A 13,077-nucleotide genomic window follows, 5' to 3' on the forward strand; every position below is an offset into this window, starting at 1 on the left:
AGAGGAACAAATGACACAGAAAAATCACCCTATTGTGTTCTCTTCATAAACATTTATCATTATTTTGAATTACAAGCAACTTATACTCACAAAATACAACCCATCACAACTTTTATTGTGAGCATTCGCATATAACTAGCCTAGCATAAAAAAAAAAAAAGGCCCAGGTGAAGTCGATGACAGTAATGGACGGGATAACTGCAACCCAGCTTCAGCCCCTAGTCAGATACAATGCATTACTAAAAATCAACCTGTTGTTCAAGTTTTAAGGCTGCTGTCCTCACAACTTCCATCAGGAAGTTTTATCTTATTGTAATAAAACATTCTTCTTCCAAAAACACACTTTAAAATTTACTTGGAAATTTCACTTCCAAAGACAAGATTTGGCTCTTTTACAAGACCATGAGAATATCTGAGGCAAAATGCTTTTTGATACCATAACAAAGAATGTACTGAACAAAGAAAAACAGTAATTATACTTTTAATTACTGTGCTATAATTAACACGTCTTGTATAACAAACTTCAGAATTGTTGACAAAGAATATCAGATGAGGGCAAAACCTGGTGTCATCTGCTGCTATTTGCACTTAATTAGCAACCCAAAAATTGCAGAAAAGTTGTATCCATTTCTAAAAACATGCTTTTTCACAATTTAACCTTGACAGGGAAAAAAGCACGTGTTATGAAGCTTTGTATTAAGTATTGAAGAGCGCCTTGGAAAAAAGCAGACTGCAACATTATTTATCTTGAATGTAAGTAATGCATCTGTGCGTGTGGCAGCCAAGTGAAACAGAATCTCTTCATGTGTTCATTTCAAAGTAAAGGCAACTACCTTGCTCAGCATATCCTGTGGCTCAGCAGATGTATTGAAAATCATCAACGTGGTTATACCCAATTGCTAGTCAGGCCTTCTGCAGTCGGAATACATGCAGCCATAAATATTAATGTGTGTGCTTTTTTAGACCTATCTTCAAATGTTCCATCAAATTTTCTTTAAATGAGGAAAAACATAAAGAAACACGTTTTAATAGGCAAAGCAAATCTCAGGCAACTATTAAGTAAAAAAGGATATCCCAGAATCCTTTAGGGAATTTGACAGTCTGTGCTTCCCTAGACTCCACATCATTGATATGCTAAACTACAGTACACCAACAAAGCTTTAGCTAGGAAATGAACCCATGAAAAATAATAATAAAGCTTAGAAAAAGTATCTGGAGTTAGAGGTGGCAAAGAGAGAAATTTGGCACACAATAACAAACACAACAGTTGATGCAAAATGTAAAGTCTGTGGCTAGTGGATTTAGCAGAATTTAGAGAGGCACCAAGAAGCCTTCCTGACCACAGAAATCTCACGCACATACTGAGCTTAAAAAAGAAGACAGAATACATTCTCCCAAGGAATATTATGGCACATGATCTGTACAGAATAGGAACGAGAACAGAATCTTGAAGTAAACCCCCCAGAATCTCAAAATAACAAAAGTGAATAAATCTTTTGGCAATTAAGTTTTGGGTTCATTACAAAGATCTGTCATTTAACAAAGGTAGTAGAAAAATTAGGACCTCTGGTAGGCTTAGCCTTACCATAGTATTGAAAGGCTCTTAAATGGCAAAATACAGGAAACGCATAGCTCCATCATAAAAGCAGCCTACCTATTAGCACACAAAATAGTAGCCTCAGATTACATAATTTTGAACACTTTTCTCCTCTATAAAATTCACTGGTGAAAGAAACCAGACAACCTGAGATTATACCAGCGGATTTCCTATGTTCCCTTACACAGCCTAGGCTCTGTTTGCCAAACACAAAAGATAAATAGCAGCACTCTAGTCGTTGAAGCATCATTGCAGTATCAATTTTTATTTCTGTATTACAGGTGGAGAACTAGTTTTTCCAAAAGAGCATTTTCATTTGAACAACAGTGATATGGGTAAATAAAAGATCTCAGAGGAGCACTTGCCTGGAACTATAAAGGCAAATTCATTAATGGGAAACAAACCCACAAAACTTTTTATTTCTGTCTGGATAATTTCACATCTGCATTGCTAAATATCTTTCAGTAGACCGCAACTATTATAGATTTCAGAGTCCAGAAATAACCCACTTTGGAGAAGATTTTTCATGACCCATTTGCTGTTGAGTCAGAATATCACTGCTGTTTAGTGAAAGTTATCTCTACCAGCTATAAAGGGGAATAACTTGATAGAAAAGGATGCATCTAATCTGAACCTTAATACTACAGGGAATGCCAAATCAGAGCCGGAGGCATTTCCAATATATACAGCTTGAAAAGGAGAAGAGAATGATGAAACTAAAGGGGAAGCTGGACTAGGTTAATTGACACAGATGTGTAGCACTGAAGAAATACTATCATCATGCTGGTGCTGTGCGGCTGTGAAGACTACACCTGATATAAATCCATTTCATACCTGTAGAAATCTTAATGATTGACTTCACTGGTGAATGCACACCATATCCAAGGTGTGTATTGCAAGGGCTTTTTCCTTTTTAAATGAACTTTGCTTCTTTATAGACTTGCACAGGAGATAAAATGGCCTGTTTTAATACTTTATGTTAACTTAAAAGTACAACTGGATGTACACACACTACAACAATTAGCACGGGTAATTTAAATTCAACAGGCACTATAATATGCCCTTGCAAAATACAGCCTTTCCTTACCGTAACTAAAATAATAATAAACGTCTTACTAATTATATAATTGTTGTTACTGCTACACTAAAAAGCGGGGAAAAAAAATCTGCCATGCACTCAGTAAAGCTGCTTATGTTTTGCAAGCCATGTAAGTAAAACGCCTGAATTGACATTTCTCCAAACAACTTTCTGCCTTCACAAACGTGCCTCACACTAAAATTAAGCATGGCAAGAAAAACACCACCGCGCACGTAACGCCTAAATATCATTGCTGAAAGACACCACGATCTCTTTACACGTGGTACTTCAATTTGTTCTACTGCAAAATTTCAGGGTCACAGGCTGCCTTATATATCACATAGCACACTGGGCACTCATGAAGAGAACTTGATCCTGCCGCTGACCAAGTCTACTCTAGAGCATGAGGATTTGTTGGTTTAGGCACATAATCATTGCTAGTGCTGCTACATGATGAGCTTGCAGAACCCAGGTAGCATCTTCATGCTGTTCTGCACGCTGGTTTTTGGATTAATCAGTTCCCATAGGCACTAGCTCAGGAGCGGGTGCACAATATCCCATTGATCTCCTCAGAACAAGACCCTCATCAACCCAGCCCAGCCCATTCAAAGACATTTCATTTGATGTGTGGCTGCTTAATAAGGAAACCTCACAAGGAAAAGCCAAGGAAAGCAGCAAGTTTTACATCCCTTTCTTCAGGGACCCTGCTAAGCTTCTAGAAAAGCACCCCTCCCTATTTGGGATATGAAAGAGTCCAGAATCCTCCTCTGAAAGCCTGTCCTCTCCTTTAATTCCTTTTTGGGATACCACTTGTAAGAGATAGTGATACCACCCTTTTCAGTAGCAGTACAGTGGCAGGATCCCTCTCCTAAGATGTGAGAACCATAGGGTCAGTGCTGTCTGCACTGCAACAGTAATTCGCATTGATACCTATTAACTGAAAACCACTAAAATACAGTAGAGGTAGAAGACTGAAACCAGGGACCTGCTTCTTCACCTGCTTTTTTCCTTCCAGAGCCTTCTCAGGTGCCTGACAAATCTTGATCTGTCTTCTACAGATTGATTTCTCACATTCAATTCTCTTCTACAATCGCCCATGTGCAAAAAGAGGGCTAATGACCAGCTTAGATTCTCATCTTGGGGATAGGGCCATTTCCTTACAACTGCAAGATGTGAACTTAAAAAAGCTTCAGTCAGGAGCATCTCTGACTCCTTTGAGCAGTAGTCTCATCACACAGGTCTTGCATGAAAGAAACAGCCTCTTTAGCAAATTCCCAATTCCCTTCCTTGCTTTCTTTTGTGGCTCTCGACACATGAGAAATAAGAGCATACATTAAAGACCATCCCATTGTCACTACATGTTTGATAGATTTCTTGTGCCATTGCAGGAGACAGACATTCTGGGAAGAACAACATCTGGCTCCTGAGCTCAGGCTGGCACCTCAACGCTCAGCTGCGTACGTACCAGGCACGTGGAGAACTCCCCTTCCTTACAGCGCGTCTTATACAGTGCTTAGGTGCTTCCACGAATAGGTGATAATATTCCACTCTCTAATTCTATCGAGGAGTTTCCACCATCATTGTTTTGAACTTGTGCACCTTAATTTCACTCTTACCCTATTGTGGGTTTCTACGTGCCTTTTTGAGCCTAGGTCTCACTCTCACCTTCTTCTGTTCTGGAAGTGTTCGGGGGTGTTGGGAAGCGCTGATTGCCACAGCGACAACTAATGAACTGGGAAGTATCTCCTGCCCAGTCATGCTCCAGCAGAAACCAGAACGACACAAGAGTTGGCTGTGACACTTTGGAGAAGTGAAGACTGTAAGAGCATGGGGAAATCAGGAACTCAAATTTGGCACAAGGACATTCCTCCCTGCTAGGGTAAGGGGGAAAACGAAATAGCAAAATTTTAAGTAATAATACAATCATATTGGAACTTAATGCAAAATCATAGTACGTGAAGTTCCTGGTGAGAAAAGTGCATTTGTAGCTTCCATGTTCTAATATGAATATGTATGTATTGAAAGCTGCTTTTCAAATCTGTATCATGTGAGAAGCACAGAACTGTGATCAACTGCTTGCATGCAATTATCACAAATATTTGATGTTATTAGCTGCTGCAACATTATGACTTGGATAATTACCTGCACCTGTTTTCTCATAATTAAATGGCTGTGTACATCATTAAATTTTCAATGAGGTCCAGACAGCATTTTTTTTTCCTTTGTGCTACTGAAATGCAGTTGATTAGAAATGTTGTGACTTCTAGATGAAGAATGCATTATTTCAAGCTGGTGAGGGAAATAACTATATTGCTTTAACACTGAGAACAAAAGTACTGAGCTCTTTAATTCAGCTTGTGGAATTAATGAAAGCCTTTTAATTGCTTCTTCTCTGACTCTGAGTTCTGCAAACATATACAAGGGAATTAAGACTGTGTCTTGATATGTTGGGAAATCTGATTGCTTCAAATACAAAAGAACTTAAATACAATACAAAATAGAATCCATCCAGTTTGCTCGTGTACTAACCTAGCTCCACAGCCACATTTGCCACCTGACATACTGACACATGACTGTCCTCAACTCAAGAAGTTCAAAAAGTGTAGACATCTGAAGACACCTGAAGCCACATTGCAAGCAGAAGTGGCTTCTAGGTGGCTCTGCGTAGTCTGCTAAATGTGATGGTTTTGGCTGAACCAACTACTTTCATTGAAAAAAAATTTGTTTATGCCCACACACTAAGTGAAGAAACTTCACTATCTGCAAAATTTTAGATATCCTCCAGTACACTTCTACTGTGTATCAGTTATTTTAAAATATTACATAGAGTATTTTCCTACAAGGCTTGGTTAAGGTTAACAAAGTAATTTAAACCACATAATTCTCTGGTAAAAGGAGGAAGACAAAGGGAGATGCTAAAAATACATCATTCTTAAACTGATAAAAATACTGGTTTGGTCAGAATAAGGGCCCGGTTTTTCACACCGATGAGGAAGCAGCTTTCTTTATCACTGTCTTGTACTTCAGAATAATTTCAAATTCAAGCCAAAGAACAAGTACTCCGTGAATGACAGGTTTGCCGAATAGCTTTCTGATGCAGCATTTAACAACCTCTGCGTCAAATCACTCAAATCAATGACTTCTTGGCCGCTCTTACTATAGTCACAGCTCGAGCTCCTAACAACATACTATCAGTCATCAGTGCCTGCCAACAAATTAAGTGCTGTAAGAAGGGATGAAAAAATCTCCCATAAATCTAATTGAGACAAGAATTCCCTCTTTAATTTCAGCAAAAAGCCTTAAAATAATATGCCAAGAAAATGATTCCCTGAGGAATCATTGTGCTCCTGAAGAGGAGTGATGGAGTCCATCTCCAGCTCACTGGCATTTTAACTGTGACTATGACTACATCGTATAGAAGAACTGTCTTAAAAGATAAACTCTTAACTCAGGAAATAACTGACTTAGGCCCTGAAATGGAGGCAGTCACGTTACATGCTTTAAAGCCTGTAGATGCAAGGAAAGGTTTTGATCCACTCTTTATTAGTTTCTAAAGGGCAGGATGGATGAGAAGAAATCTAATGGGATAAGCATGAGACTGAAAGAAAAGCCCTGAAGACTGCAAGAAATTAAGAGGCTTTTTTTCCAGTAGATTAATTACTAAACAAGAAAAAGCTTATTTAGGAATACTCTGATTATTCCCCTTCCTCCTCATCTTGCAGTGCAGTGAGTGCAGCTCCTAGAGGTCGCATCTTCAGACTCACTGTTTATGCACAGTCCTCACAAGCACTTTACTGGTCACAGCTTTTGTTGAACTGGCTAAGTATTTTCATTCTCCAACAGGAGAAAACAGCCAGGTGAACAAGCATAAAATGAAATAGAATAGAACAGACTTTCAGTTGGAAGGGACCTAAGCCAATCATCCAGTCCAACCACCCGACCACTTAAGGGCTGACCAAAAGTTAAAGCCTGTTGTTAAAGGCATTGCCCAAAGGCCTCTGACAGGCTTGGGGCATCAACCACCTCTCTAGGAAGCCTGTCCCAGGGTTTCACCACCCTCTCGGTAAAGAAACGCTTCCTAACGTCCAGTCTGAACCTCCCCTGGCACAGCTTTGAGCCATTCCCATGCATCCTATCACTGCATCCCAGGGAGATGAGACCAGCACCTCCCTCTCCACATCCCCTCCTCAGGAAGCTGCAGAGAGCAAGGAGGTCGCCCCTCAGTCTCCTTTTCTCCAAGCTAGACAAACCCAAAGTTCCCAGCTGCCCCTCACAGAACATGCCGGCCAGCCCTTGCACCAGCTTTGTTGCACTGCTCTGGACACATTCAAGGACCTTCACATACTTCTTTAATTGCAGGGCCCAGAACTGCACACAGTAGTCAAGGTGAGGCCACACCAGGGCACGCTGCTGGCTCACACTGAGCCTGCCGCCCACCCGCACCCCCAGGTCCCCCTCTGCAGGGCTGCTCGCCAGCCACGCCTCTCCCAGTTTATACTTGCATCCAGCATTACTCCATCCTGGATGCAAAACCCAGCATTTGTTCTTGTCAAATTTCATCCCGTTAATCATTGCCCAATGACCTTTGGTAGGTGATCAAGAGGGCTCCTGCCATAACACCTGCTAGCTCCTTCATTGGGATGAATCCCATGAGGCCCCATGGGCTTGCGAACATTCAGCTGATATAGCTGGTCTGACAATTTCAGTGTCCATAAATGGAAAGTCACTGTTCCCATGCTCGCGGTCCTCAGACTCAGGGGACTGGGCAGCCCAATGTCTATCAGTATTATTAAAGACTGAGGCAAAAAAAGTATTGAATGCCTCAGCTTTTTCTTCATCCCTATTAGTCAGATGACCATCTTCAACAAGTATCGGTGCAATGTTTTCTTTAGACCTCCCCTTGCTATTAATGTACTTTAAAAAGTCCTTCTTGTTATCTGAAACAACACTGGCCAGTTTCAACTCTAGTTGGGCTTTGGCCTTTCCCGTCTTCTCCCTGCATAAAGGAACCACAGGTCTGTGCTCTTCTTGCTTCCAGAGACCATGCAATTTTTCTTTTTTCTCTTGAGCTCCATGAGGAGTTCCCTTTTCAGCCAAGCTGGTCTTCTGCCCCACTTGCTATACTAGCAATACAAAAATTGTATTGCTATTTAATACAAGTCTGCTGAAACGGGAGCAGAAGCTGCAGTGGTTTCAGTAAGATACCCTCGGCAGGGAAGGTACGGTAACATACCCTTCAGCACAGAGTGAGTATCTAGGGAACTCTACGCTAAAGCACATGCTACTTCATTTATATTATTATGGGATCCCAAACTACCCAGATTAAAGCTTCCTGAGGTACTTACATTCACTATCCCCAGGAAAGAAATTTTACATTCTGTGTGGTCTCCTCTGAACCAAGAGCCTCCAGCAGAAGTAACTGCATTTTTCCTTTCCAGACCAATATTCCAGTTGAAAAATGCCAGTTCACCAGAAGGTAATGCAAAGGTAGCTGTCCTGAGTCCCTGATTAAATACTTTAATCATTATTTACTGTATTTACAACATGAAGCCCTTTCCCTCTCTCCTGTTGGCATTCTCCCACCTCATCCGAAGGAACTCCTTATGAATGCTCCAGGAAGGGAAAACACACAAACCAACCCCCAGTTATTCAGTGTACTTCTACTTTTAATTTAGCAGGGAAATCTGAAACAAGATTCTGATGCACATAGCCAGCAGGACAGTGTCTGGAACTATGGGTGGAAGACGGGAGGGATACTGGGTTTCCAATGTGTAACAGTAAAACTTTGTAATCCTAAACATTTTTCTTGTCAAGAAATCCATTTCAAACCCAGCGCCAGTGTCTAGCTTATTATGTTAGCTGCTTCTCAGCATATATTATGGCAGGTGTTATATATAACCTCGGCAGGAAACATGTAATCACAGCAAGGGCTTGCTTAGCACCATGTAGCACTACATGGTGTTACACAGAAATATCCCCAGCAGTCAACTCTGTCTTCCAGGTTGCTTTGAGAATATTCTGGTTTAATGAGAAATGAATTTCCCGACCTTTCATATAGCCTATATGTCTGGCTTCTACAGAAGAGGAGAGTTCCTCAGACATAAAAAAGTCATAACTTATCGTATAATTTTTAACAGATCTTTAACAACTATTGGTGGTTTCTAACCTAGCATCTCCCACTCACTTCTAGGAGTTGCAGCATGTTCTGCGATTTTGTACTTCAACATCAGAGGGCTGCTGGAATGCATAAGAAAACAGGGCAACTGTTATCCTCCTCCTGGTAAGTTACACTTATAAATACTAAAGAAAGCCCGGTGCTTCAAATGAAAATTTGAAAGTCAGTCATCTACATAGGGCACTACTTCATGAACCACACTGTTTATCTTCAAAATATTTTGTCCTACAAAAGAAGAAAAAAAGTGTAAAATAAAAGCCATACGTAGAGAATACCTACAACAAAAGATTAAATAAATCATTAGCTTATTAACCCCACCATTTCGTCTGAAAGCTATTAGGCATGTAGGCAAAATATATTCAAATAACTTGTCTAGTTGGCCTATTAAGCAAGCTAGGAACATTGTCTGTCAGTGGTTCAGAATCAGAGATTCTGATGATGCTGATAAATCTTTTACTTCCCTTTGCAAGAATACTGGATGCTCAGTATGTGTAACAAACCTAATATTTGTGCCAGGTGCTGAAATCTGTAAGTCAGGCCAGAAGTCACAAAAATGACTAAGATTTATGTAGGTTTTCACAAGCAGCACTACCTCAGATGTAGCTGGTTGCGTTATTTCGATTGTTGAACAAATCTGTTGAGCGCCCTACTCACTAAGTCTTTAGGTATGTCTCTAAAGTAGCGAACCCCTTTCATGCTTGCACTGGAGCCATGGCAGCACAAAGCCAGCTGGGTCCGTACTCAGGTGGTTTGCTCGGGCTGACCTCTGTGTTGCTCCATATTAGCAGCAACTGGGATTAGCTTACGCAGTTAATTGGAAACTGGCTTGAATGTGTCAACATGAGCTGGAGCTGCTTGCAGAAGAGGCATGTCCTTAATGCCTGCAGCAATGACCTGAATGGGCAATAAAATGCTAAACGTGCTCGTGTTCCAGGGCTAGAAAATTCTATGAAAAAATGTAACTTGAACAAAGTGAACAAGGAGCAACTCCCACACCTTGATATAACTTAGGTTATCTCTTGCTAGCATTCAAATGAGTTTAAAAATGCAGCTATTTAAAGTAATCTAGAAGAAACAGAACTGAGTAAGAAACACATTTAATTCTTTTCTACATGAATGTAAACAGAAGAAAAGCATCCCTGCTAACATAGAATGCAAACACAATGTAGTGCTAAAACATACTCAATGATAAAATATTTGTCACAATGGAAAATCAAAGTACTATAACTTTACATGTAAAGACATTGCAGTTGGCGTTAGTACAGACTTGCTGACTGATCACTTTATCTTTTTAAAAGGATCACAACTCTTATACACACAATTAAACAACAATTTACTTTTTTCACACAACTACTTCACATTGTAGAATATTAAGTACTCCTTTAAATCAGTATCTTGGTTTATGGAGTATCTGCTAGCTATGCATGTTCTGCTAACTAGGTATCAAAAGGCCATTTTAAACAATAATTAATATAAGCATTATATGCATTTTCTGCAGACACTGAATAGACATTGCTAAACATTAAGCAATGCTAGAGATTCAGGATACAAATAACCATAGCAGGCTGTTCAAAAAAATTACATATAGCCATGAAAATCATATATTATCACCTCAAATAGCACAACCAGAATCCTCATCCTGGCTTTGACCAGCACTGTATTAAACCCAGAACTCTTCATTGCTGAAAACATCCTTTCAATGCACTGAATGGCAGCCTGTGAAGATTTTATTTATAATTGATTTTGAACTGTTCTAAAATGAATGAGAAGCTGATGCCAGTGACTCCTTGCAAATGAAGTGACATCCCTTCAGTGATATCAAACCAACCGCTGCATCGAGGAAGAATGATGCTACTGTCCTTTAGAAATCAACTGGAACTGTGAAACACCGTAGAAAGATTTTACACAACTGAACACAGTGTTTTGTAACAAAATACATGGACATGAACAGAAATGATATCCAGCAAATGACAAATAGAGCAGACTCTTGACAATATTTGCATTTCTTACCATAATCTGTAAAATCCTGATGGTATCACTGTTAGTGACAAGACTCACTGTAGCAGTATATAAACTAACACAGTGCGCTCAAACATCTCAAAAATTCTGTTTTCATTTGAAGTTTGCATACTTCTCCATGTTTTCTTTGTTTGTTTGTTTGACTCATCTGGGTTCTCTCAACTCTTATCCCCCTCATTCCTCAGACTACTCCAGATCCCACCCAATTCCCTGTTTCAGCACCCTGACCCTCCATTCTCTTCACTGCTATCTGTATGCCCGCTGTTCTCAATCAGTAGACTGGCATCCATCCATACACGTGGATGTGTCCGTATATATATGAACACACATATTCATTCCTCAGCTTGTAACCCGCCCACCCTTCAACGCAACCAACACCTCTGCTGCTCTTGGTTCATCTGTTCTTCCCTTCTAGGATACACTGCCAGGCGTCAGCGAGATGGCTTCGCTACTGCAGTCTCACGCACTCGGCCCGCATTCCTTCCTATAAACATCTCGGAATAAGCAATAGTTCTGAGTTTTAATGTGAAGTACCAGAACGCTCTGTGGGAACACCACAAGGCCGAAATGCTGACAGGCCATGATGAATTGGATGGAACATGAGCATAAATGGGATTATGGAATGAGGATAGGGCAGGCATAGGCCAGAGAAAGAAATCGAGATCTGGGAGGTCAACCAAAAATCAGATTAGAAATGCAGGAAGAAAACCTCCAGAAGACTGTTTATTTGCATTATCACAGGACCTTGGAGCACTAAACAAGAACTCCTGGGTAAACACAAAATAAAAAATGGAACAAACAAATGAGGTAAGGAAACAGTACTGATTAGAACAGTGTGAAAGGATTCAGCCACAACATTTTTTGGTAACAGACACAATGACAAAGTTCTGAAAACAATGAGACAGCCAAATATGTGTTTAAAGGGAGCACCTCCCAACAGTGAGGCAACATGAAGGAAAGCATAAAGAACTCTCCCTGAAAATTTACCAACTAGATGACTCCTCATGCTTTTCCCCTGCTGCAGCGTGGGGTCCCTCCCACAGGAGACCGTCCTTCAAGAGCTGCTCCTTGGTGGGTCCTTCTCTCGTGGGCTGCAGTTCTTCAGGAACTGCTCCAGCATGGCTCCTTATTACAGGTACAGTCTTTTGGGAACGTACTGCTCCAGTTTGGGTGTCCCTCAGGCTGCAGCTCCTGCCAGAGAGCCTGCTCCTGCATGGGCTCCTCTCCACAGGCCACAGCTCCTGCCAGCAGCCTGCTCCAGTGTGGGCTCTCCACAGGCTACAGCTTCCTTCAGGGCATGTCCAACCTGCTGCAGTACAGGGTCCTGCATGGGCTAAAGCATGGATTACCTGCTCTGGGATGGTGCTCCATGGACTGCAGGGGACAACCTGCTTCACCATGGTCTCATCCACGAGCTGCAGGGGGATCTCTGCTCTGGCACCTGCAGCACCTCCTCCTCCTCTGACCTCGGTGTCTGCAAGGCTGTGCCTCTCGCATTTTTCTCACTCCTTTCTCTCACACCTGCTGCCCAAAGTTTTTCACCCTGAAATGTGCTGTCCCAGAGGTGCCACCAGCGTCAGTAAGGGGCTCAGCTGTGCCCCACGGTGGGTCCATTGGAGCCGGCTGGAACGGGACACGTTCAACATGGGGCAGCCCCTGCTCTCTTCTCACAGAGGGCGCTCCTGCAGCCCCCCCACCCCGCTGCCAACACCTTGCCAATGGAGTAATATGCTGTTGGGGCATATTTTTCTGAAGACACCTTTACTGGACTACCGCTAGAGGGTTTACAGTTAGCTATAACTGTAAACGTGCATTAGATAAACACATTAATATCAAACTGCTGTAACTGTTTTATAGGAGAATGCAAGATGGCCTTAATGATGACTAAGTGTTTCTATAATTACAGTGTTGAACACTATTATAAACACACATTCTTGGAACAGAAAGGCAAGGTGAAAGACAGAGGCTGACAAAAGGGAAGAGCCACTCTTCCTACGGCATTTACTCCATCTGACTCACAGGCCACTTGAAACAGAGGAGCAGTGGATGAACCATTCCTATTTAATCCATACCGATATATAAAGAAATATACACACGTCATTGCTTTTGGGGTGTCTTTAACACAATTTCAGATAAGTACTGACTCATTAAAGGTCATGCTTATATTTCTCAAGAAAATTAGAGCGCTAGCACCCTACTTACTTTAGC

At 41.2% G+C, this 13,077-nt stretch overlaps 1 protein-coding gene across 1 annotated transcript in view; it reads right to left on the reverse strand.

Annotated features, from left to right (window-relative positions):
- Nucleotides 1–13,077, reverse strand: part of PTPRM (protein tyrosine phosphatase receptor type M) — a 376,482-nt gene that overhangs the window by 359,090 nt on the left and 4,315 nt on the right. The gene's annotated exons all lie outside the window — the stretch shown is intronic.

The sequence above is a fragment of the Egretta garzetta genome, unplaced genomic scaffold, assembly GCF_000687185.1.
Source record: "Egretta garzetta isolate BGI_Z169 unplaced genomic scaffold, ASM68718v1 scaffold160, whole genome shotgun sequence".
In the NCBI taxonomy this organism is placed as follows: domain Eukaryota; kingdom Metazoa; phylum Chordata; class Aves; order Pelecaniformes; family Ardeidae; genus Egretta; species Egretta garzetta.